This window comes from Mya arenaria, chromosome 5 (assembly GCF_026914265.1).
Source record: "Mya arenaria isolate MELC-2E11 chromosome 5, ASM2691426v1".
In the NCBI taxonomy this organism is placed as follows: domain Eukaryota; kingdom Metazoa; phylum Mollusca; class Bivalvia; order Myida; family Myidae; genus Mya; species Mya arenaria.
This window is the reverse complement of record NC_069126.1, coordinates 57,312,593-57,335,678: the sequence shown is the minus strand read 5'-3', so window position 1 is coordinate 57,335,678 and position 23,086 is coordinate 57,312,593. Positions and strand designations below refer to the sequence as shown.

General features: G+C 33.9%; 1 protein-coding gene and 1 long non-coding RNA gene across 2 annotated transcripts in view; one reads left to right on the top strand and one right to left on the bottom strand.

Moving 5' to 3' along the window:
• Positions 1 to 515: 515 nt before the first annotated feature.
• Positions 516 to 9,872, bottom strand: LOC128235489 (uncharacterized). The gene is made up of 4 exons (XR_008261210.1): positions 9,757 to 9,872; positions 6,412 to 6,570; positions 6,001 to 6,170; positions 516 to 4,335 (listed from the first exon to the last, which is right to left on the bottom strand). It is a non-coding gene; the product is annotated as an uncharacterized LOC128235489 (long non-coding RNA).
• Positions 9,873 to 18,589: 8,717 nt separating this feature from the next.
• Positions 18,590 to 23,086, top strand: part of LOC128236162 (G patch domain-containing protein 8-like) — a 38,263-nt gene continuing 33,766 nt past the window's right edge. Inside the window, exon 1 of the mRNA XM_052951046.1 lies at positions 18,590 to 18,725. The gene's annotated coding sequence lies outside the window, so the exon portion shown is untranslated. The remainder of the gene's footprint in view (positions 18,726 to 23,086) is intronic.

The window sequence follows — 23,086 nt, the reverse complement described above, 5'->3', positions numbered from 1 at the left end:
TATTTTTAAAGAGTTGATCATGACTACCTAGGATATCTTTAAAGAGGTGATCATGAATACCTGAGATATCTTTGAAGAGTTGATCATGACTGCCTGGGATATCTTTGTGAAGAGGTGATCATGACTATCTGGGATAGATATCTTTGAAGAGGTGATCATGACTACCTGGGATAGATATCTTTGAAGAGGTGACCATGAATAACTGGGATATCTTTGAAGAGGTGATCATGAATAACTGGGATATCTTTGAAGAGGTGATCATGAATACCTGGGATATCTTTTAAGAGGTGACCATGCATACCTGGGATAACTTGAAAGAGTTTATCGTGACTACCTTTACCTGGGATATCTTTGAAGAGTTCATCATGACTACCTGAAGGTGGTATAAATTAACCATCTGCTTTTTGCAAAATGGAAAAATGATTTTAATCATGCCTTAATACATGTAACAGATACTTTTTCAAGCTTCCTGTTGACCTTATAAGGATTGTAGTAATCACTTCATACAAGAAATCAACATTTTTAAATACTTTATTTGAAATCATAATATGAAAATAAAATAAATCCATTCAAACAAGTGCTGACACAGCAATTTGACAAATGTTCTGGACAGGGTTTACTTTACACAGAAAGCCAATTGTTCAATGTTCTGTTTGCATACATAAAAGCCCATATTAGGGAGAAACATTTACAGATGTGCATCATGATGAACCCACTGGTTCAATGAAATTTTAAAAGTTTGAAGGCAAAAGCTGTTACATTTGAGATGAACAGTTACCTTAAATGGAGCTTTAAGCAAAAATCTTAGCAATACACAATCTAATATAAAAGTAAGGTAAAAAAAGTTCTTAGTTTCAGCTAACTTCTAAAATAAATAGGGTTGGTCAGTATGCTTTTTTTCTAAAAAAAACAAGAGGCCCATGAGTGCCTATGCTCTAGTGGCATGGCTCATGTGGTTATTTTTGATCTAGAGCATGTTTGTATGAGTAATAGCCAACAAACATATTGTTCACGTTTTGTGTTTGAGTTAGCTTAAAACGTTGCACATTTAACATCTGAGAACAGAAAGTGTTGTAAGCAGATTAGTTGCATGAACTACTAGTATTCTAATATGTGCCAAGTAAAGGTCATCTGAGGAGAATAAAATTTGCTACAAAACTGTACTATTGGTCAAATTTTCATTTTTGTAGCTTTAAAAGGACTAAATGGATGGTGGCCCCGGCCCAGGGCACATAATTTCAACTGTTTTGCTAGACAGTCTACATATAATGCTCCACAACAAATATCAAAGATATGAGCCTTGTGGTTTGAAACAAGAAGATTTTGAAAATATTTCTTAAAAAACTTGTGACCCCTGGGGGCAGTGCCAGTTTTGACCCTAGGGGCATAATTTGAACAACCATGGTAGCAGACCAATAAAATAATCCTTATTCAAAATAACAAGGGTCTGCATAGTTGTTTCAGACATAAAGATTTTCAAACATTTCCCAATTTAGTATACCAAACCGGTGAACCCAGTGGCGTGGCCAATAATGACCCCAGGGGCCTAATTTGAACAATTTTTCACATGAATTTGTGACTTTACATGTAAACTTGTCTAAAAATAGACTTCGCTCATGTAGACTTGGCTAAAAATAGCATTTATTTTTACTTTTGAGGCCCATAATCTAGGTATGCATGGGCAGATCTGGTTTTCGAAAGGAACCAAGCTCTAATTGATATCTTAATACTGTACAAGTTTCATCTATATACAATTAAAACTGAAGACTGTACCATGTTCACAAGCAATTGTTTACAGTCGCACAGACGTTCAAGGCCCATAATCTAGGCATGCATGGGCAGATCTGACTGGTTTTCGAAAGGAACCGAGCTCTATTGGATATCTAAATACTGTTTTATTGAGATACAATCATAACTAAAGACTGTATGGTGTTCACAAGCAATTGTTTACAGGCACTAGGAAGCACATACTACGTACACATTACCATCACATCAGATATTCTGATCTTTGGCCAGTAAAGCTAAAATTAAAACCATGATAATGTACCAAAACTACCTATATCAGGGTATATCACTATTGTATTCTTTTTAGGATATACAAGAGCTGTCATGGGGCAGTGCCCTCAACTATATGCTGCTTTGTCTTAGAAATGAATACAATAATGATAAAGGTAATATGCAATAAAGAGACAAAATAAAAATTAAGCATGAAATGCTGCAATGCAAAAAAAACAACAAGTTTTCAATGATTGACAGACAAACCTAATTAATTAAGCCTTTGTTGTGCGATTAAGTTTCAATATTTTTTTGTTTTAGTGACCTTGATCCTATGGGCCCCGAAAGCAATTCTATAATACTTTGTATACTAAGTTTGTAGATGTATTTGATGCTGCCCTCCTCCTGGCCTGCCAACACAATGACACAGTCATGTCATTTTTATAACCAGGTTTCACTTTACAGGTTAACAAGAGCTGTCGTAAAACAGTGCGCTCTACTACGCCTCTTGGAATTGGACGTAAATACAATAATAGTGTGATATGTGCCTGTAAAAAGCAATAAAACAATCAAATAAAAAAAGTGAATAAGAATCACAATGTGACAAAACAAGGTTTGATTTGGTTAAGATTATAAAAATGTGCCTGTCAAAATAAAAAAATAACAAGACGCCAACGCGGCAACGCCGCATAAAGCTTGATTTTTTATTTGACAATGCAATTTTGCAAACCTAGGATTTGAGCTAATGACCTAGTATTTTTAACCAAAAAGACCCATATTTATATTTATCGGAGATATCATTCATACAAATAACCTGATCAACAGAAATTATTCCATTTGTGTGAGGAAAAACGAACATTTTATAAATACATCAGCTTTTCCAAAAAGATCTGTCCCAGAGACCTAGTTTTTGACCCTAGATGACACACTTTATCATCTAAGATTTCATGTACACAAATATTTTTAAAGTTAATTAAAATTTAAATTTTTGAAAAATATGGTTAGATCTGAAATTCATGATTGGGATGTGTGTTTATAAAATAACAATTGAATTTAGTTATTAACTGATATGGATAGCTTTGGTAAGCATAGATTTTTTTTATGACATCAGGAAAGTATTTCCTAAGATTTGACCTAGTGACCTAGTTTTTGATCTGAGGTGACCTATATTCACAAATGATTAAGACAACATGTAGACAAATATTCTGACCAAGTTTAAAAAAGATTTGACTAAAATTAATGAATTTTTATGACTGTGGGATTCTTTCTTCTAAAATTTGACCTTGTGACCTAGGTTTTGACCGGGGATGACCCATATTATAAAACTTTTAAGATATTATGCAGACAAATATTCTGACCAAGTTTCATAAAGATTTGACAAAAATTGTTCAATTTATGATGTGGAATGATTTTCCTAAGATTTGACCTAGTGACCTAGAATTTGACCCGGGATGACCCATATTAAAAAACTTTCAAGATAGTATGCAGACAAATATTCTGACCAAGTTTCATAAAGATATGAAAAAAATGTTGAATTTATGACATGGAAATATTTTCTCTAAGATGTGACCTAGTGACCTAGAATTTGACCAGGGATGACCCATATTCATACATCTTCAAGATAACATGCCGACAAATAGTCTGACCAAGTTTGATTACCATTGGATAAAAACTCTTGATTTTATTACATAAAATGAAAACTTTAACGCAGAATTGTTAATGATAGTATAGCCCACCTATTTTTCGAATAGTCGAGCTAAAAATGAACAAATAATAATTTGCAATGCTAATAAGCTCTTGCTCAATTTCATCATGTCCCTTTCACATATGAGTTGGACTGATATATCAATCACTAAATATTAATGGTCCTAGGTCAAAGAATTCAAGGTTCATTGTGCAGAATAACCACTGTTAGCCATTACCTTCACCTTCGACCAAAAAACTCCGAAAACAATACTTGTCATGTTCTGGTCAAATATAACCTACCATTAATGTTTCATGGTGTGAAGTCAACCTACAAAATGTATTTTCAAATTATTCAAAAATATAAATGTGTCTGTTTGAAATATAAATGTGTCTGTTTGAAAACATATGCTAAAACATATGCCCATTTGTTTTTACAATAGTGGCATAATACATATAAAATACAATAAATCAATGACACAATGCAGCACAAAAGAGGTCTTTTATATCACAGATTCTCTGCAAGCCAAGGTAGGGTAATTCCATCCAAAGAGCATGCAAACTGACAACAGCTTGTTGAAGAGATTTTCCTGAGGAACAATCCTGGGTATTCATTCCCTTCCTTCTGTCAGAGTAGAGACGTTTCAAACTGACAGCCTGCAATTTTAATGTACATATTTGAAAACTGTTTATATTCACAGTGACTTTTTATAAATTTTTTTACATAAAGTGATGTTACATGAAATGTTGCCCATATACAACTAGAACTGTAAGCCATAGGCTAACGAATACCCCCCACCCCTCCATGTCTAGGTTGTTTGCCCTGGAGTTAGGCCGGACAAAGCTAATTTTGCCTACAAGGGGAGATAACTCCAGTCAGGGTCATGTGACCTGTACCAAATTCACAGAGGCGAAAGTTTACAACATGGCCATTAATTTCTGAAAGTTTGATAAAGATTTGTTGAATAATAACAAAGATGAATCCCGGACAGGGCTTATTTTGCCTACTTTAACACATCAAGGGGAGATAACTCCAGTCAGGGTCATGTGACCTGTACCAAATTCACAGAGGCGAAAGTTTACAACATGGCCATTAATTTCTGAAAGTTTGATAAAGATTTGTTGAATAATAACAAAGATGAATCCCGGACAGGGCTTATTTTGCCTACTTTAACACATCAAGGGGAGATAACTCCAGTCAGGGTCATGTGACCTGTACCAAATTCACAGAGGCGAAAGTTTACAACATGGCCATTAATTTCTGAAAGTTTGATAAAGATTTGTTGAATAATAACAAAGATGAATCCCGGACAGGGCTTATTTTGCCTACTTTAACACATCAAGGGGAGATAACTCTGGTCAGGGTCATGTGACCCGTACCAATTTCACAGAGGCGCAAGTTTACATCATGGCCATTAATTTCTGAAAGTTTGATTAAGATTTGTTGAATAATAACAAAGATGAATCCCGGACAGGGCTTATTTTGCCTACTTTAACACATCAAGGGGAGATAACTCTGGTCAGGGTCATGTGACCCGTACCAATTTCACAGAGGCGCAAGTTTACATCATGGCCATTAATATCTGAAAGTTTGAAAAAGATTTGTTCAATAACGACAAAGATGAATCCCGGACAAAAAAAAAAACGGACGGACAGACGGACAGACAGACAGACGGACAACCCGATTCCAGTATACCCCCCCCCCAAACTTTGTTTTGGGGGGTATAATAAAATGATTAAACAGACTATCATAAACAATAAGTCTACAAGTACGGTATAAGGCCTTAAAGGGACTGTACACCAGATTGGCACTAAAAAAGTTTTTTTTCTGTAACATATCTCAGGACAATTATTTAATAGAATGTGTTACGCTTTTATGTCATAATTGTAAAAAAAGTACAAACATGTAAAAAAAATGTGTCACCGAAATTGAAGTCCAGTGTTGTATCAACTGTGCTACGAAGGCTTACTTCAATCAAGTGGTATATTAAAGCTATACACCTAACTTGGTTATATCATGTGATAACATCGACTAGCCAATCACGCATAAGAAATTAATTCTACTAGGTAGACATACCCAGTAATCTTTTTGAATGGAAAAATATGAAATAACTGCTAAACTTAATAAACTTGCAATTTGATCATCTGGTGCACACTGTTGCTTTAACAGCAATTAAAAAAACAACACATTCATGAAACAAATTATATAATTTACTTTGCCTGTATATAATTATTTAAAACTATATTTATTTATTTTTAAATTATTTTTCGTTTTAAATACAGAAATGCTTATGCTGAGGACTTGGAAAGTTCTATTCTTACACATGGAAGTGGTGCAGAATGTATCCATTAATAGCCACGGCCGCAGATGTAATTCTGTAGATGTTTTCATGGACTCAACGGCATGGTCAACTGTTGGTCCAGGCAGCGATATATCTGCCATCTCTGTGGAAGGCTCTGGATGAAGGGCGGCAAAGGTCCATGACCAACTCCTAATAGCAAAATGAATTATTATTCAGAGTATGAGATGCACTATTTATTGAACATGTAAATGTACATGGGTATATCATTTTTGTTCTCACTCATCAACTCAATACTCTTTAAATCGTTGTTTATATTTCAATCCTGTACTTGTGTATAGACCTGTACTTGTTCATAAACATTTCCTTTAGGCCTGGCGGAAACAATAAATGTCTTATCATACAAAATTACAAACACAAAGCACAGTCTTACCAGTTGGCGTTTCAACACAGTTTGTTCTTCAACATTCCAGAAGCAAGCACATGTAGACAGACACCAAGCACACACTTTAGGGTGATAGTGGTGGTGGTCATTTTGTGCTATTGTGCATCTAATAGCTTGTTAACTGCTACAGGTCTTTTTAGGCCAAATCTAAAAAAAATGAACATCTGTCAATTGACCTACAGTGCATGAGAAAGTCACCTTTATAGAGTTATATGGTAAGAGAATTTAATAAAAAAACAGAGCTTTTAAGGTAAAGTCCAGTCAAAATCTCTAATATAAATGTGTATGGTCAGTGGAATAAGAACACAGCTGAAGACAATATACTTCCTGCCATATAAACCAGTGTTAGGTATAGATATGTACCGGAGTATATACAGTCATCTGTTAACTACAGTGCTTTAGAACGTGTCCCCCAGCTATGACTACCAGTATAGAGATATATGGTCATTTGATAAACTACAGTGCTTTAGAACATGTCCCCCAGCTATGACTACCTGTATAAAGATATATGGTCATTTGATAAACTACAGTGCTTTAGAACGTGTCCCCCAGCTATGACTACCAGTATAAAGATATATGGTGATTTGATAAACTACAGTGCTTTAGAACGTGTACTCCAGCTATGACTACCTGTATAAAGATATATGGTCATTTGACAAACTACAGTGCTTTAGAATGTGTCCCAAAGCTATTACTATCAGTATAACGATATATGGTCATTTGATAAACTACAGTGCTTTAGAACGTGTCCTCGAGCTATGACTACCTGTATAAAGATATATGGTCATTTGACAAACTACAGTGCTTTAGAACATGTCCCAAAGCTATTACTACCAGTATCAAGATATAAGGTCATTTGATAAACTACAGTGCTTTAGAACGTGTACCCCAGCTATGACTACCAGTATAAAGATATATGGTCATTTGATAAACTACAGTGCTTTAGAACGTGTCCAAATGCTATTACTACCAGTATAAAGATATATGGTCATTTGATAAACTACAGTGCTTTAGAACGTGTCCCCGAGCTATGACTACCTGTATAAAGATATATGGTCATTTTATAAACTACAGTGCTTTAGAACGTGTCCCCCAGCTACGACTACCTGTATAAAGATATATGGTCATTTGATAAACTACAGTGCTTTAGAACATGTACCCCAGCTATGACTACCAGTATAAAGATATATGGTGATTTGATAAACTACAGTGCTTTAGAACGTGTCCTCCAGCTATGACTACCTGTATAAAGATATATGGTGATTTGATAAACTACAGTGCTTTAGAATGTGTCTCCCAGCTATGACTACCTGTATAAAGATATATGGTCATTTGATAAACTACAGTGCTTTAGAATGTGTCCCCCAGCTATGACTACCAGTATAAAGATATATGGTCATTTGATAAACTACAGTGCTTTAGAACGTGTCCCCCAGCTATTACTACCAGTATAAAGATATATGGTCATTTGATAAACTACAGTGCTTTAGAACGTGTCCCCCAGCTATGACTACCAGTATAACGATATATGGTGATTTGATAAACTACAGTGCTTTAGAACGTGTCCCAAAGCTATGACTACTAGTATAACGATATATGGTGATCTGATAAACTACAGTGCTTTAGAACGTGTCCCCCAGCTATGACTACCAGTATAAAGATATATGGTCATTTGATAAACTACAGTGCTTTAGAACGTGTCCCCCAGCTATGACTACCTGCATAAAGATATATGGTCATTTGATAAACTACAGTGCTTTAGAACATGTTCTCCAGCTATGACTACCAGTATAAAGATATATGGTCATTTGATAAACTACAGTGCTTTAGAACGTGTCCCCCAGCTATGACTACCAGTATAAAGATATATGGTCATTTGATAAACTACAGTGCTTTAGAACGTGTCCCAAAGCTATGACTACCAGTATAAAGATATATGGTCATTTGATAAACTACAGTGCTTTAGAATGTGTCCCCCAGCTATGACTACCAGTATAAAGATATATGGTCATTTGATAAACTACAGTGCTTTAGAACGTGTCCCAAAGCTATTACTACCAGTATAAAGATATATGGTCATTTGATAATCTACAGTGCTTTAGAATTAGTCCCCCACCTATGATCACCAGTATAAAGATATATGGTCATTTGATAAACTACAGTGCTTTAGAACGTGTCCAAATGCTATTACTACCAGTATAAAGATATATGGTCATTTGATAAAATACAGTGCTTTAGAACGTGTCCCCCAGCTATGACTACCTGTTGAAAGATATATGGTCATTTGATAAACTACAGTGCTTTAGAACGTGTCTCAAAGCTATTACTACCTGTATAAAGATATATGGTCATTTGATAAACTACAGTGCTTTAGAACGTGTCCCCCAGCTATGACTACTAGAATAAAGATATATGGTCATTTGATAAACTACAGTGCTTTAGAACGTGTCCCACAGCTATGAATACCTGTATAAAGATATATGGTCATTTGATAAACTACAGTGCTTTAGAACGTGTCCCAAAGCTATGACTACCAGTATAAAGATATATGGTCATTTGATAACCTACAGTGCTTTAGAACGTATCCCAAAGCTATTACTACCAGTATAAAGATATATGGTCATTTGATAATCTACAGTGCTTTAGAATGTGTCCCCCACCTATGATCACCAGTATAAAGATATATTGTCATTTGATAAACTACAGTGGTTTAGAAAGTGTCCTCGAGCTATGACTACCTATATAAAGATATATGGTCATTTGATAAACTACAGTGCTTTAGAATGTGTCCCAATACTATTACTACCAGTATAAAGATATATGGTCATTTGATAAACTACAGTGCTTTAGAACGTGTCCCCGAGCTATGACTACCGTACCTGTATAAAGATATATGGTCATTTGATAAACTACAGTGCTTTAGAACGTGTCCCCGAGCTATGACTACCTGTTAAAAGATATATGGTGATTTGATAAACTACAGTGCTTTAGAACGTGTCCCAAAGCTATTACCACCTGTATAAAGATATATGGTGATTTGATAAACTACAGTGCTTTAGAACGTGTCCCCCAGCTATGACTACCAGTATAAAGATATATGGTCATTTGATAAACTACAGTGCTGTAGAACATGAGGCCCAACTAGGACTACCATTATAAAGCCAATTGTCATTTGTTTAACTTGTTTAGGTTAGTTTAGGTTAAATGTCAATAAATTTTGTAAAGGTCAAAATTCAGCTCATTCCCACCAAATCACTGTGTGCTTTGCTGAAAAAAATGATTTGCAAGCATCAATAGTTAAATAATGCATAAAATTATGGAAATATTTAATACCGTCTTCCCAAAATTCTTCGTACTAGAGTCAGGCACAAATTATCTTGCATTTCCAGCTCCTGGATTTTACTTAAAGCCTCTTCCAAGGTTTTACAAACCAGCAATTTTGTTCGCTGTGGTGTACTCATGTGTTTTACACAGATATCAATGACGTAATTGTGTAAACACGCACCTGCCTAAATCCACACTGTCGTTTATCAAAATCCATACTGTATTTAATTTTTACGAGTCAGGTTAAAACGGGGCGATACTATTTCCCAGTCTCTCCTCGTAAAATCCGGTCTCATCCGGTCTCATAATTCCCGGTTCATAACTGATGGCCCCAGACAACGGATTGTGGTGCCGATGTTTGTTCAACTAATTTGACAATCTTATTTGCTTTTATATATAACAAAATGGAATAAAATATATGCACATTATGTCTTAATTTAAGCAATTTGTTATAGGTCTAAACTATTTCTGCAATTTGTTAAAGGTGTAGAGAAAGATGCGATGGCAATAAAAATGCTCATGTTTATTAATAAAATATTGAGGACGGCTATAGTATGAAGTTTATTAGAATTGCACCTTTTAAATTATGTTATGTCAAAGTTGGTTTATTGTTTTTCCTCTTTTGTTTAAACATAAGCAACAATTATATTGTTTAAGCTGTCCAGCTATGAGTGTGAACGGTTCTTTTTGAAGCATTGTGTGTGTAATAAAACTAGCTAATCCGTTTATCTTGTCCTTAACGAGGGACATACGCTAATCTCTGACACGCGTTGTATAATGCATTAATTTACACCTTTTATGGTATGCCATTATTGTGTATATTTTATATTAATAAACTACTGAAATATTTGGAAAGCTATTTTACAAATGAAATATAACTTACAAGTTTAAAGTCGTCATGATCGTTGGAACTACGATGCTACAAATTTATTAAAAGTAACAAATCTCAGCTTATGATTAAAGTTCCGCCAGTTCAACAACAACCAAATGGACATGCCTGTAGTTTCTATGCAATTGCGAATGCCGTAGAATTTTGTTTTAAGAATGGCTGTGTAAATACAAGTGCCAATTTCGTTGAACTGAGGGAGCATCTAGTAAGCTGTCTAGAAAAAAAAAAAAAAATATCCGTTTCGTAAAGAAAATGAAAAAGTCGTGATCCCTTAGACTTTGCAAGAATATGTCGATAGTTTAGTTGTTTGCGAAAATAAAACATGCAGGAAAAGATTCCACATGAAATGCGTCGGCATAAAAATTAAAAATAGACGATCAATTAGCAGAAATACATAAGACAACTGGACGTGTAGTGCATCTCCTGCAACAAAACAATAGTTAAACAAAACAAAAATGTTAGAATTCCTGAAGTACTGAGTTAACTTACAAATTTGATTTACATGTATTCATGCATTGTTTCTATTTGTATTACTATTATCAATAGTATACTTATAACTGAATTTAATACGAAAAACAACAACAATGTGTTTTTTTATTCATGGCATTAATTTTAGTACATGTGCATATGTTACGTTTTTATCTTTGCTTAAATTTATTATTTGTTTTATTGATATAAAATATGAAATAAATGGTGAAATAATTATCATCAAATATCTAATGTTTTAATCAACTGTAATATTTTGTAATCCTTTTACCCCCCGCGGTCATTCACACATTCTCGGTCACGCCCGATAGCAACTATAAAATAGACCAGAGGAGACCGGGACCGGATGAGACCGGGACCGGGAAATAGTATCGCCTGTCAAAACGGCAGTTGTAATTACATAAATGGTTGTAGAGTTGTCAACTAAAAAGGCGATCATTATAATTAAGTTGGTCGTCTCGGAAAGCTCTGGATGTTCTATTGTCTATTGAATATATATTTTAAGTATTAGCCGAGTGTGTCTGATTGTTCTGAAAATATTCGCTCTGACCAACCATGAAAAACATGATTGTGTTTCATGAATGCAGTCCCGTTTCGCGCAACACGTATGCATTTTATGAAATATAATGATTTAAAATGGGTTTGATTATTTTATAAAAATGCAAAGGCTACAACCAACAACAGCTACCTATCTATTTTTTTAACTTAAAAAAAGATGTATGCCAGGGACGACTCCTATTCGACATCAATACCATTAAGGATATTAAAGGTATACATTTATATAACACGTACAGAACTGAAACAAAATTTATTTGCGTTTGACACCAGTTTCCTCATGGGTGGAACACAAAAAACTTTCGGTGACCTTATGATTAGTCTAAACAATTTTGGATATAAATCAGGGTTACCATTAAATACAGCCAATTTTACGATTAGGTCCACTAAAATACACTGATATATCGTTTGGTAGGATATACAACTGGCAAATCACACAAACCTCTGCGTTAGCATAACATTTACCAACGGCACAGTCGAGGAGGAAAGGGTAACTTTAAGAATTTGTGGCATGTCTTGAAAAATGAAAAAAGGGTAGTTTTCTACTTGGCAAAATCACTGTAATAAAAACAAAACATTTGCGTACCCGAAACTTTTGTTTCCACTTAATATATTGGAAACAACATCTGAGCCATGTTTATGAACGGATACAAAAACACAATGTACAAATTCTTATGGAATGGAAAACCCGATAAATATCAAAGTATTAAAGTATCAAATGATAAAATGTTGGTTTAAAAATGCTCAGCATATATGTTTTTGTACAAAAGCAATTAAAGGAAGTTGGATAAAAAGAATACTGTTTAACAAACAATCCAAAAGTTATTTGGATCTGAAAACCATTCAAAATCTTCAATTCATGTCTGTTTTTCTTTTAGACGTTATACAAGCATGGGCATCATTTACATTTAAGATGAATGCTGCGATAGTAACAAAAGAATGAATATGGAACAACAGCAAAATAAGACTACCTTATAATAAAACCTTTTTTACAAATAATGGCATGAAAGGGGGTGTAAAATACGTCGATCATTAATTGTATGACTACAAAAAAAATACGATTTAAACGACTTATCGAGACTAAACGATCTTGGGTCACAGTAGTTGTTGTTTTTTGCTTTAATCCGCAGTACGTATTCATGATGACCGGAAAACCCCGGTTAAAAATTGAAGGCACATCATATAACACACCAACTTACTTTATAGATAAAATTGAGGAAACTACAAAAATAAGTAAAACAGTCTACAAGCATTTTATTATACAAATTAAACCTGAAACTATTAATAGAGAAAAAAATCTCAATTTGAACTAAACTCTATACAATGGGAAAATGTGTACACACAATCTGTATTTCTTTAGACATTGCGGTCAATGATAACATGTGAAAGTGCAAGCACTTATTTCCAACGAGGTCCTTTGTTTTTGCTAAAGGTACAGCACGCTGAAGAGATAGTGGTGGGTTACAAGGAAGTCTGGTCATTTCGTAACTTTACCATTTCGTAATCGCTGAATCTTGTTTATTTCGTAACCATTCTGTTAGACAATTCGTAATCGTCAAAAAATCAAATGGTCATGGTAACCATCAGTTAACGAGATGATAAATGGTACACTTAGCACCTCGTTAAGTGTATTGTTCGAACCTGAATGTATATGGCACAGCAACCAAGAGGTTTCCGGACAATTCGGCACCAAACGAATTCGGCATACATACCTTTTCGGCACTAAGTTAATTCGGCACCGCTAATTCGGCACCATCCGACTGGATACCAAGATAATTCGGCACCGTTTTATTTTATTTTTTGCTCATGTATTTAAGCATTAAGGGTTTAAATGTTCTTCAAGAAAAACAATTATTCATAAAAGCATAAAAACTTCCAATGGGTATTTTGTTAGTATAATAAGTGATTGTTTTAGTTTACGTACTTGTTATTCATGTGTTTTCTTTTCTGCATACACATATGTTATACTATATAGAAATACATAAAAATAATTATGTTTTATCTGTTTTAAACTACAGATGGAGCTGAGACATGTTCGTTTGTGTGCGGGCCATGCGAAGAAAATATTCCGGAAAGGGAATCATGTATAAATGCCGACGATAACGCATAGAGACCGCGTTCCGTCGTCTTCTGAAAAAGGCATCAACCCCCCAAATTTGAGATTCTCTGTGAATACATAGACGACCAGTGGAAGGCCAACTCTTGCTGGACTGTGTGCGAGTAGTCTTGCTATCGTCACTGCGAAGGTAAGCAAAAATCTAAATCCCAACTTGTTAAATAAAGCATTATATATTTTAGTAGCATTATCGTTCAGCTGCACCGACTTAACATTATGTGCAACTATAATGAACAATTGTAGTGCCATAACATAACATTAAAGTTAAAGATAAAACAAACTACCGCGGAATATCACTCTTTATGTACTAACAAAAATCAAAGTACATTATAATTGTCACAAGACAAAGTTATATATTAAATAATTTGTTTTATAATAAGAAAATATGCATTCATTTCAAATACTACAAAATAAAGCATTTAAGTATACCTCCTAGATTTCAAACAGCCAAATGTTCGCTGACATCTCAAAATCGAAATGGAGAAAATAGGCTTAACATTGTTTCATGTTTTTACCCATTCATTTCAGATCCATTTGGTGTTACGTTTGAGCTTCACGAAGAAACTTACGTCTCGAGGGAAGATCAGCTCAAGATCCAATCTTTGCAAACTTTCATGTATATTCAATTATTAACTAAAAATTGTATTTGCAAATGACTATTTATGATAATTTATTAATTGCCTTTAAATTTTGAATTAAATTTTTGACAATGAACGTGTCTTGTAATCATTACTTACCCACAGTCCAAGCGTTTTACTGACGTTAATTATAGTTAAAAAAATAAGAAGCAAAATATAACCCAATAAACAAATGTATGCGTATGCTATTAAAATAAGAATGTTCATAATCTTGGGCCATCTGTTATTACTGAAAAAAAAGATACATGATACTCATATTGGATGATCGAATGTTTTTTGAAAGGTAGATTAAATCATTAATTGAAATAAACGAACCATATAACGAATGCAAGTGAGAACAGTTGAGTTAAAGATAATTTGAATTTTGTGCCGAATTGACTATGCTTTATGGTGCCGAGTCGACGGGGTGCCGAATGTGTTGGTGCCAAATTGACTATGCCGAATTCGTTTGGTGCCGAATTGTCCAGTTACCAACCAAGACACCAATTGGGAGACATTACTCAAATTCTCGCTAATAACAAGCCAATAATTTACGTCACTCAATAGTAATTAAATATATATATATATATATATATAGTTTTTTTTCTGTTTCATATACATAATAAATATATTACAATTACAATTATACAGTGTAGTGTGAAATATTAAATAAATATTATAATCAACTTTTTTTAAGGATGAACTGGAATTGTAAATCACAAATCTATCAAACTAAAAAGTATACAGAACATAATATATTCTATAACACGTAAATTTAACAGTATGTGTGTTATGTTTTCATATAAACATATAAACATATCAGCATTACAACTAAACTAAGCTGATAGCGACTAGTATTATTGACATACAATGATGAACTGAAAAAAGTGTTATTGCAATCATCAAAGTTAGTACAAGGTTTTTATTTGACATTTGTATATGTATACATGTTGGAATAATCATTTTCAATATATAATTGAATGCATGACGACAATAAAATTGAATATCATAACTTAAAGGTAAAACGTGATTTAAATATTCTAAATGATAATGTAAAAAATCAATAAAAAAACTACTTATTACGATGAACAATTAATGATATGGTTTATATATTCATTAATAAAGTATTACGAATCTTAAATGCTTCCGATATATATTTACCTAACATAAATGCTTCAGATTTATTTTGTGTATTTAATAGCTGAACAAGTTCAAACATACTAGGTCTAACTCTGTAATAACGTTTAATATAAGTTTGTCTTAACATAACATATAATGAACACTTAAACATAAAGTGATACTCATCTTCTAATTCATTAGAATCACATAATTGACAATGACGCAAGTTTCTTTCAAGTCTATCATATCTACCAGTATGTATTCTTAGATTATGGGAACAAATACGTAATTTTGTAATAGCAATTCTCAGTCTTCTTGACGCGATATTTTCTAAATAATATTCAAATTCAAATGAGGTTTTTAGTTCTCTATACAAAGTTAAAATACCATTTTCGTTGACATTTCGTTGCCATTGCTGTAAATATTCGTCTATAAGACGTTGTTTAAAAATACAAATAAAATGGTTTTCGTTTATCTGTGAATCATCACACCATACATAATAAAATCCATATCGTGTAAGAAGGTTCTTCACATTACTAAACCAGTTTGATTTATCATTATCAATATCTGACATAGCATCTTCAATGCCCGATTGAATAACTATATTATCACTTTTCTTAAGTTTAAACCAGTATTTTAAAATCCGTATATATATCTATTAATATGTAACGGGTATCTACCCAATTCACCAATTCACCATATATAGCAGCGTTGGATGTTATTTGTCTAACCCCAAGTATAGATTTGCAAAACTTCAAATGTATCTTCTCCAACTGTGCAGATTTTGTAAATCCCCATATTTCACAACCATATGTAATAATAGATGAAACAAAGGCATCAAATAACTGCAGTGCTAGCCTTGGTTTACATTTATACCTTTTTAAATTAGACAACAACGTGTTCATTGCCTTTAAACCTTTACCGTACAGTGTTTGGGTATTAAGATTAAAATTACCAGTATAATTCAACGTAACGCCTAAATAGTTAAAATCGTTAACAATCTCAACGTTTTCATTTCCATATATCCAAGTCTCATTTCGTTTTGTACCACCCCTTTTGCGAAATACCACAATTTTTGTCTTAGCAATGCTTACCTCTAAAGCCTATATATATATCATGATAAATTCGAAATAAATTGTTAAACTACCATAATTTTGTTCTGTTCTTTTCTCAATTGATCCATATTCCATTCTGCATACTGTATAACCGAAACCGACAAAAACAGCCTAAAATTATTAGTTATGGTATTAATTTCCAATAACACGATACAAAATTAAACATATCAGCACATTTTTAATACAATAAGCATATAAAAAGTGCATTCGGCAAACTCACTACATTTTACAATACTTCTACGAAATTAAAAAAAAATGGCATCATTGATCAAAGCGTGGGTTCTTTGATCAATAAAATATGTCCAATACACAACTAAATAAAAGTCTAAAGTTATATGGTCTATATATTTAAAATATTGGCTAAAGGTTGCATCACAATTCGTCTCAATGGTAAAACATCTATGAATTAAAAAAAATATTACATTTAATACTCAGCCTTCTTATAATATTTCCTTCGCAACATAAAAAACTAGCTAGTTTGAATGTTTCTATTTGTCATAGTTTCAGAGTTAATTGGCGAATCGCATTACACTATTAAGAATAAAGCAGGAATAAAAATACCAGATTTAACTTTAAATTTTTATGTTTCATACTTAAGTATACTTATTTTTGTAAACTCAAATGTTATTAAATTACTTCATCGTATAGGAGCCAACGGTTACGATATGACCATTTGATTTCTTAACGGTTTCGGATTGACTAACACAATGGTGACGAAATGAACAACAATGAGCGGTTACGAAATGAAAAGGTTACGAAGGTCCGGGTGCTATCCCCTAGCTCTTTTTCGAAGATACCCCTTGGTTCTTTTACGTGCTCGGTATAAAGCAATGATACACGGGGTACAACTTTCCTGGATTAAACCATTACTGAGTACACCACTTTTCCAAGCATTACCCTTTAAATGCCGAGCGCCTGGCAAGGGAGCTACTTGTACCAACTTTTAACGTATTTTGGTATGACGAGGCCAGGGATCGAACCCACGACCTCCCGCTCCGTAGGCGGAAGCTTAACCACTAGGTAACTAACAAAAGATAGGAAACTTCGGGAATTCCGATATAAATACATTACGAATAATATCCTTCCAAATAATGACAAGCTACAATACACATTGATGCTTCCAGGTTATGTGATTTTACGGTCTAATAAGCATCGACTCAAGCATCCATGCTTTTGGGAATGTCACATTAAACCTGCATTGACCTCAGAGCATTGCGATATGTGCTCTGACGAAGATCCATATGTTTATCATTGTCAGTTTAGGCATTAAAGCTCTTGCAAGAGAGGTTAGTTTTTATTGCAGTTATAAAGATTTAAAAAATGCACTTTTACTCCAAAAAAAAGATTAAACACATTAATTCAATTGTTTTAATATATCAAAAAGGATGCACAAATGTCGAAAACAATGGTTCTTATGAAGGATATTGAGTTTAATTTGAAAGAAATGTGCAGAAAACATGTTATTTCATTTTAGCATTTACCAATCATTTAATAATTTTGCGTTTTCAGCTACGAAATACATGGTTATAATATTGTAATAAGTAATTCATATTTCCCATAAATGCATTATTTAGTAAGTAGTTAGAGGTTTATCACTCAAAATTTATGTTTGTTATAAATGTGTTTGTATTGATTTTGAATAAGAGTGTCAGTTTTAACCAATGGAGCAAAATTTAACTTTATAATTTGGATAATTCTTGTTGAACATTAAACCAATCTAATCATTGGCTCCAGTAGCATTAGCAAAATTATATATGAGAGTGATCCACTTAAACTCTACAACACCGATTGAACATCCGGTGCGTTACACAATAAGTTGAAAAAATGTTGCTGGATTCGCTGTCTAGTTTTAAAGTCGTGATGAAATATGGTTGCTCGTGACCGATATCCAACAACGACAATTTCTCTTTTACCATACACTTAAATGATTACCGGAAACAATCGTCGACCAATCAAATCCGTTTACCCTATCGAGAATCTACGCTGGAGAGAAGAAATTTATTTTTCTCGTCACAGACCCATTATTCACAATATGTCTACATCCCGCTTCGATTAAAACCCGACATGAGGAATAATTGCAAGTCAGTTTCATTTTCGGCTATCAAGACCTTCGATATTGATAACATTTTATGTTTAACATATGCATGTCCAGACTGGTTTGGTATCCATGCACTGGAAGTGGGTGGGGAAAGGGTTTTATTGCCAAATAAGGACAAATAAGACAATAAGAACACATTCCTGCCCCGAATTTAGTGCCTTTTATGTGTAAACCAATGCTTCAATACACTTTGCTGACAATTAATAGTTATTAATATGCTGTTAGTTTTTTTTATATATAAGTACTTAACTGCCAAGGAGGAAGTAATACTGTATTTATCAGGCTTGATGGTATGACCCCATTTTCAATTCACATTAAACAGATATGTTAGGTTGTTATGTAGGGCTTTCGAAATCTCCTGATCGCTGCTTAATATCACCTTAAGCAATTTATTTTTTAGCTTAAAGCATTAAAACATGTTCAAATTTCCAGGCCTCAGTCTTCCCGATATTGTACAATTTTACCTACCCACCTGACAAGCACGTTGGAAATTTTAGCCTGTCTGAATAAACATGTCATTTAATGGTATAGGAAAGTGATCATCAACTGGTTATGTTTTCCTGATTGAATTCACAAAAACAACCATATTTCTGTTTTTTTTTCATCATCAGAGGGTTTTCACTTCTTTCCTGGTTTGGCATTTTAAATATTTCAACATCGTGGCCATTTCATACATGCCATATTTTCTGGAGACCATTCAGGGGGATTTGTTCAGAAAGGCTGAAATTTAGGGGGATTTTGGTAGTATTCAGGGGGATTTTTTTAGCAGGTTTAAGTTGGCAAAATTTCAAAGTATTTTTAGATGCAAGTACGAAAAAATGTATTCACATATATTTTGCTATGAAAACCTCTAACTTTTTCATTATACGGAATTATTTTATGTCATGATTTATCATATTCTTATGATACACTGTTATGTCATACTGTAAATTAAATTTACCTTTCTCCAAAGTCTTTTAAAAAATTCTGCTTAATACTATCAGCTATGATGACGTTCAGACACTAAGAGAATGGAATGAATATTATTAATTTCTTCCTTTTCCAAAATAGTAATATTTCTTTGCCTTTGATCATTACTTCAAATTAATTGATCACTTGTTGTTAAGGTTTCCTTTTGGCAAAGGTTTCCTTTTGGCATTTATCAAACCTTTTTTAAACAGTATTTTCACCCTTGAGGAGTAGTTTCTTTACATTCAGTTTCACTCACATACTGTGGTTTCACTTTGTCATTATTGCCTGATGTAAAATCTCTTTTTTAAATTCCGGCGGATTTTTACCTCCTGCCGGGAGACCGGGGGATGGATCGAAATTCCGGTGGATTTTTTCCCCCGCCGGGGGAAATGGCATGTATGCCATTTTGACACCAAAGCCGAACCATATTGAGTGCTGTTGATTCTGATTCTGCCTTGTTGGAAACCAAGAACCAATCAAGACAGTTGTATTAAAATGCTGTTAGGGATGCATCATATGAACTCGTTTATCACTGGCAGTCAACATCATGCTTCCATATCTGAAATGGCCAATGTTTGTTGATGTTTCGTGACATCAAATATTGATGTGGGATTGAATAACTACTGCTATAGCAAATACTCCGCAAAGAGACAAAAGCTTTTTGCATACATTTCCCTATTAGGTACCCTTAAGCTTATTAGTTGTCTCAAAATATGCCGGTCATCCTGACCATCATTTACAAAAGAGCTCAAGGGGAGTAATGTCAGATGCGTCCAGGTTTCCTGGTCCTTTGTTAGGAGTAAAAACATCCTCAATTTGATGAGTATATACATGTTTTTCCATATGTACCGTAAATGACTGGTTATGAGACAATAGGGGTCATAAGACGCAGGCTAAAAAATCTGTGAAAATCTTGGAAAAAATCTTTTAATCTATGTTTTGGGTTTAAGTATGCATAGAAAAAATGTTAAAAAACGTCTGCCAATATCCACCACCATGTTTGTTGACAGTGATGAAATTTTTGCTTTTCGTGAAAATGGCAATGGTTATTTTAAACCATACAATACTAACACAAAGCAAAATATTTTTTCTGACTGTGTATCATAAACGATAACCTGCCGAGAATGAAAAGTTTTGTTAAGCAAAAACCGTATTATGTACGTGTTTTTTCCCAAAATGTCAACAGCTACAGGAAAGTATAAAGAACCTGGCAAAGTACGAAAAAAACAGACCATTATTGCAACAGTTTGTACTCTTGGTATGTTAAATTGCTTCAGGCAGTTTTTCACACCTTATACCACTGACAAAAAATATTTCGACAGTGCACAGCTTTGCCTCTTTATATGCATGTTTAATTATTGTTATATACAAAATAATATTGAATATTTTTAAAAATAATAAACATCTTACGATACACCATATCCCGATTGTCAACTGCCGCTTTAACCTGTATAAACTCGATCAATATGACGCGAGTGATATCCCTTTTTGCATGAATCTAAACAAACTTTCGGCCTGAAATCGACCTCAGAAAAAAATGTCAAAAGCTTGTTACTGGTTGTAAGACGCAGGCATTTTTTTTTACATTGAAATCTGAGGGGAAAAAGTGCATCTAATAACCAGTCATTTACGGTATGTTAAAACAATATTCAGTGTTCTGCCAAGGACTGAAAAAGATGGGGCCGAATGGCCCAGCAGTCATGAAAATTAGGGGCCATTTTCAAAAGTGAAGGGCCATGACCTTTTCCAGGGGAAAAATGAAAACTTTTGAATGAAAGTATTTTATTTACCCATTATATACATGGTGTAACATCCACATGTCATCAGTGTTCTCAAATATTGGACAGATCAATTTAACATTTAGAAAAAAAACTGTAAACATGGCACAAATGAGACACAATGATATATGTTAATGAACAGTTTCACATGTCAATGTGTTGTTATGCTTTATCAGGGATGTGATTGACCTGGCAGCAGGAGGGCTGAAACCATTTCGGTCATTAGGGCACTTTTGGGGTCAAAAGCAGACCGCCGTAGAAGAAAAACTGGCCCAAAAGCCCACTAGTATATCATTTTTAATCAGCAAAAAAAAAAAAAAAATTATTTATTTATTCTTTTTTTTTCCTTTTTTTTTTGGAGGGGGGGATCCTTTGGGCCATTAGATACGCGGAATTCCGCGAATCCGCGGACAAATCCCCTAAATTATAACCCTCCCCAGCCAGGAACATTTTCCTCTGTTTTGCATTCCTCTAATGCGCCAGGGCCTCATTGAAATTGAATTTGTTTATATCTCCCCCCTCTAATTTGAGTTGTTTTCTTTTTCTCAGCCATGATGACACTGAATTTGGTAAAAAAAACATACTACCCCTCGTGGTTGGATAGTTAGACGTATACGGACCAATGAAAATCATTGTTTTATCGAATGAATGCTGTGCTGTAAAACTTCTGAAAAAGGAATCGATTAAGTCAAAACAGCTCTTTAAAAATATGATTAAGTCAAAACGGCTTTTTAAAAAACGGGCGCGCCGATCGGCCCGTCAACAGGTATTTCGTTGCGCCATCCTGATTTTTTCTGCGCCAATGGCGCAAGGGCGCGTCCTTGGCAGAACACTGCAATATTTTGTAGAAATGACCTTGTGCACCGAACGAAGAGCAAATGCTTGGTTACGATGATGCTTTTTGATATGAAAATGATGTCGTGAAAACAAAGCACGTTCTTACTAGGCTTACTGACTCACTCCATGCACTTTATTCTTCAAAACTAAGATTTTGTACCATTTTCTTTCATGCAAATCTCATCTGATACCTTGTTTTGGTCTATGAAAGGTATTGTTATTGTTTTTCGAGTGCAAATAGCAATTTTTGGAGATCGATCGGCACATGTTAGGAAATGCTTTATTCTGTACATTTTTAAAACCCAGGTTCATCCCAAATTGAAGACAAATATTGAATGTTATCATTTATTGTGGGTTTTAAAACTAATAGCAAGTGCCAATTCAATCAAAACATTTCTATATAATCACAATATCAGTTCCCTGTTTTGTGCATTTTGTAACATGTCAATCAATTCATCCAATTCTATGTCACTTAGCTGTCCCTTAGTTAGACTTATTCGCATGAGAACATTAATCTGGGAAAAGGTCCAGGTTTCAGGACAAGTGGCTGAGGATTGATATCTTAAGTGAATCAGACAGCTCTGCATCTGCCTTTTCATGACCAGTCTTTTAATTAAAAGAAAAATTCACAAATTATAAAGTTTATTTGTATTATAAGCAAATTTAGGAAGCCTGAACCCCCATCTAAAAAAATAAACATTAATACTGTGGGTAATTAGCCATAAATTTACAGTTAAATCTTTTTTTGGAAAGGCCATTTTCTTGTCTATTTTTGCAG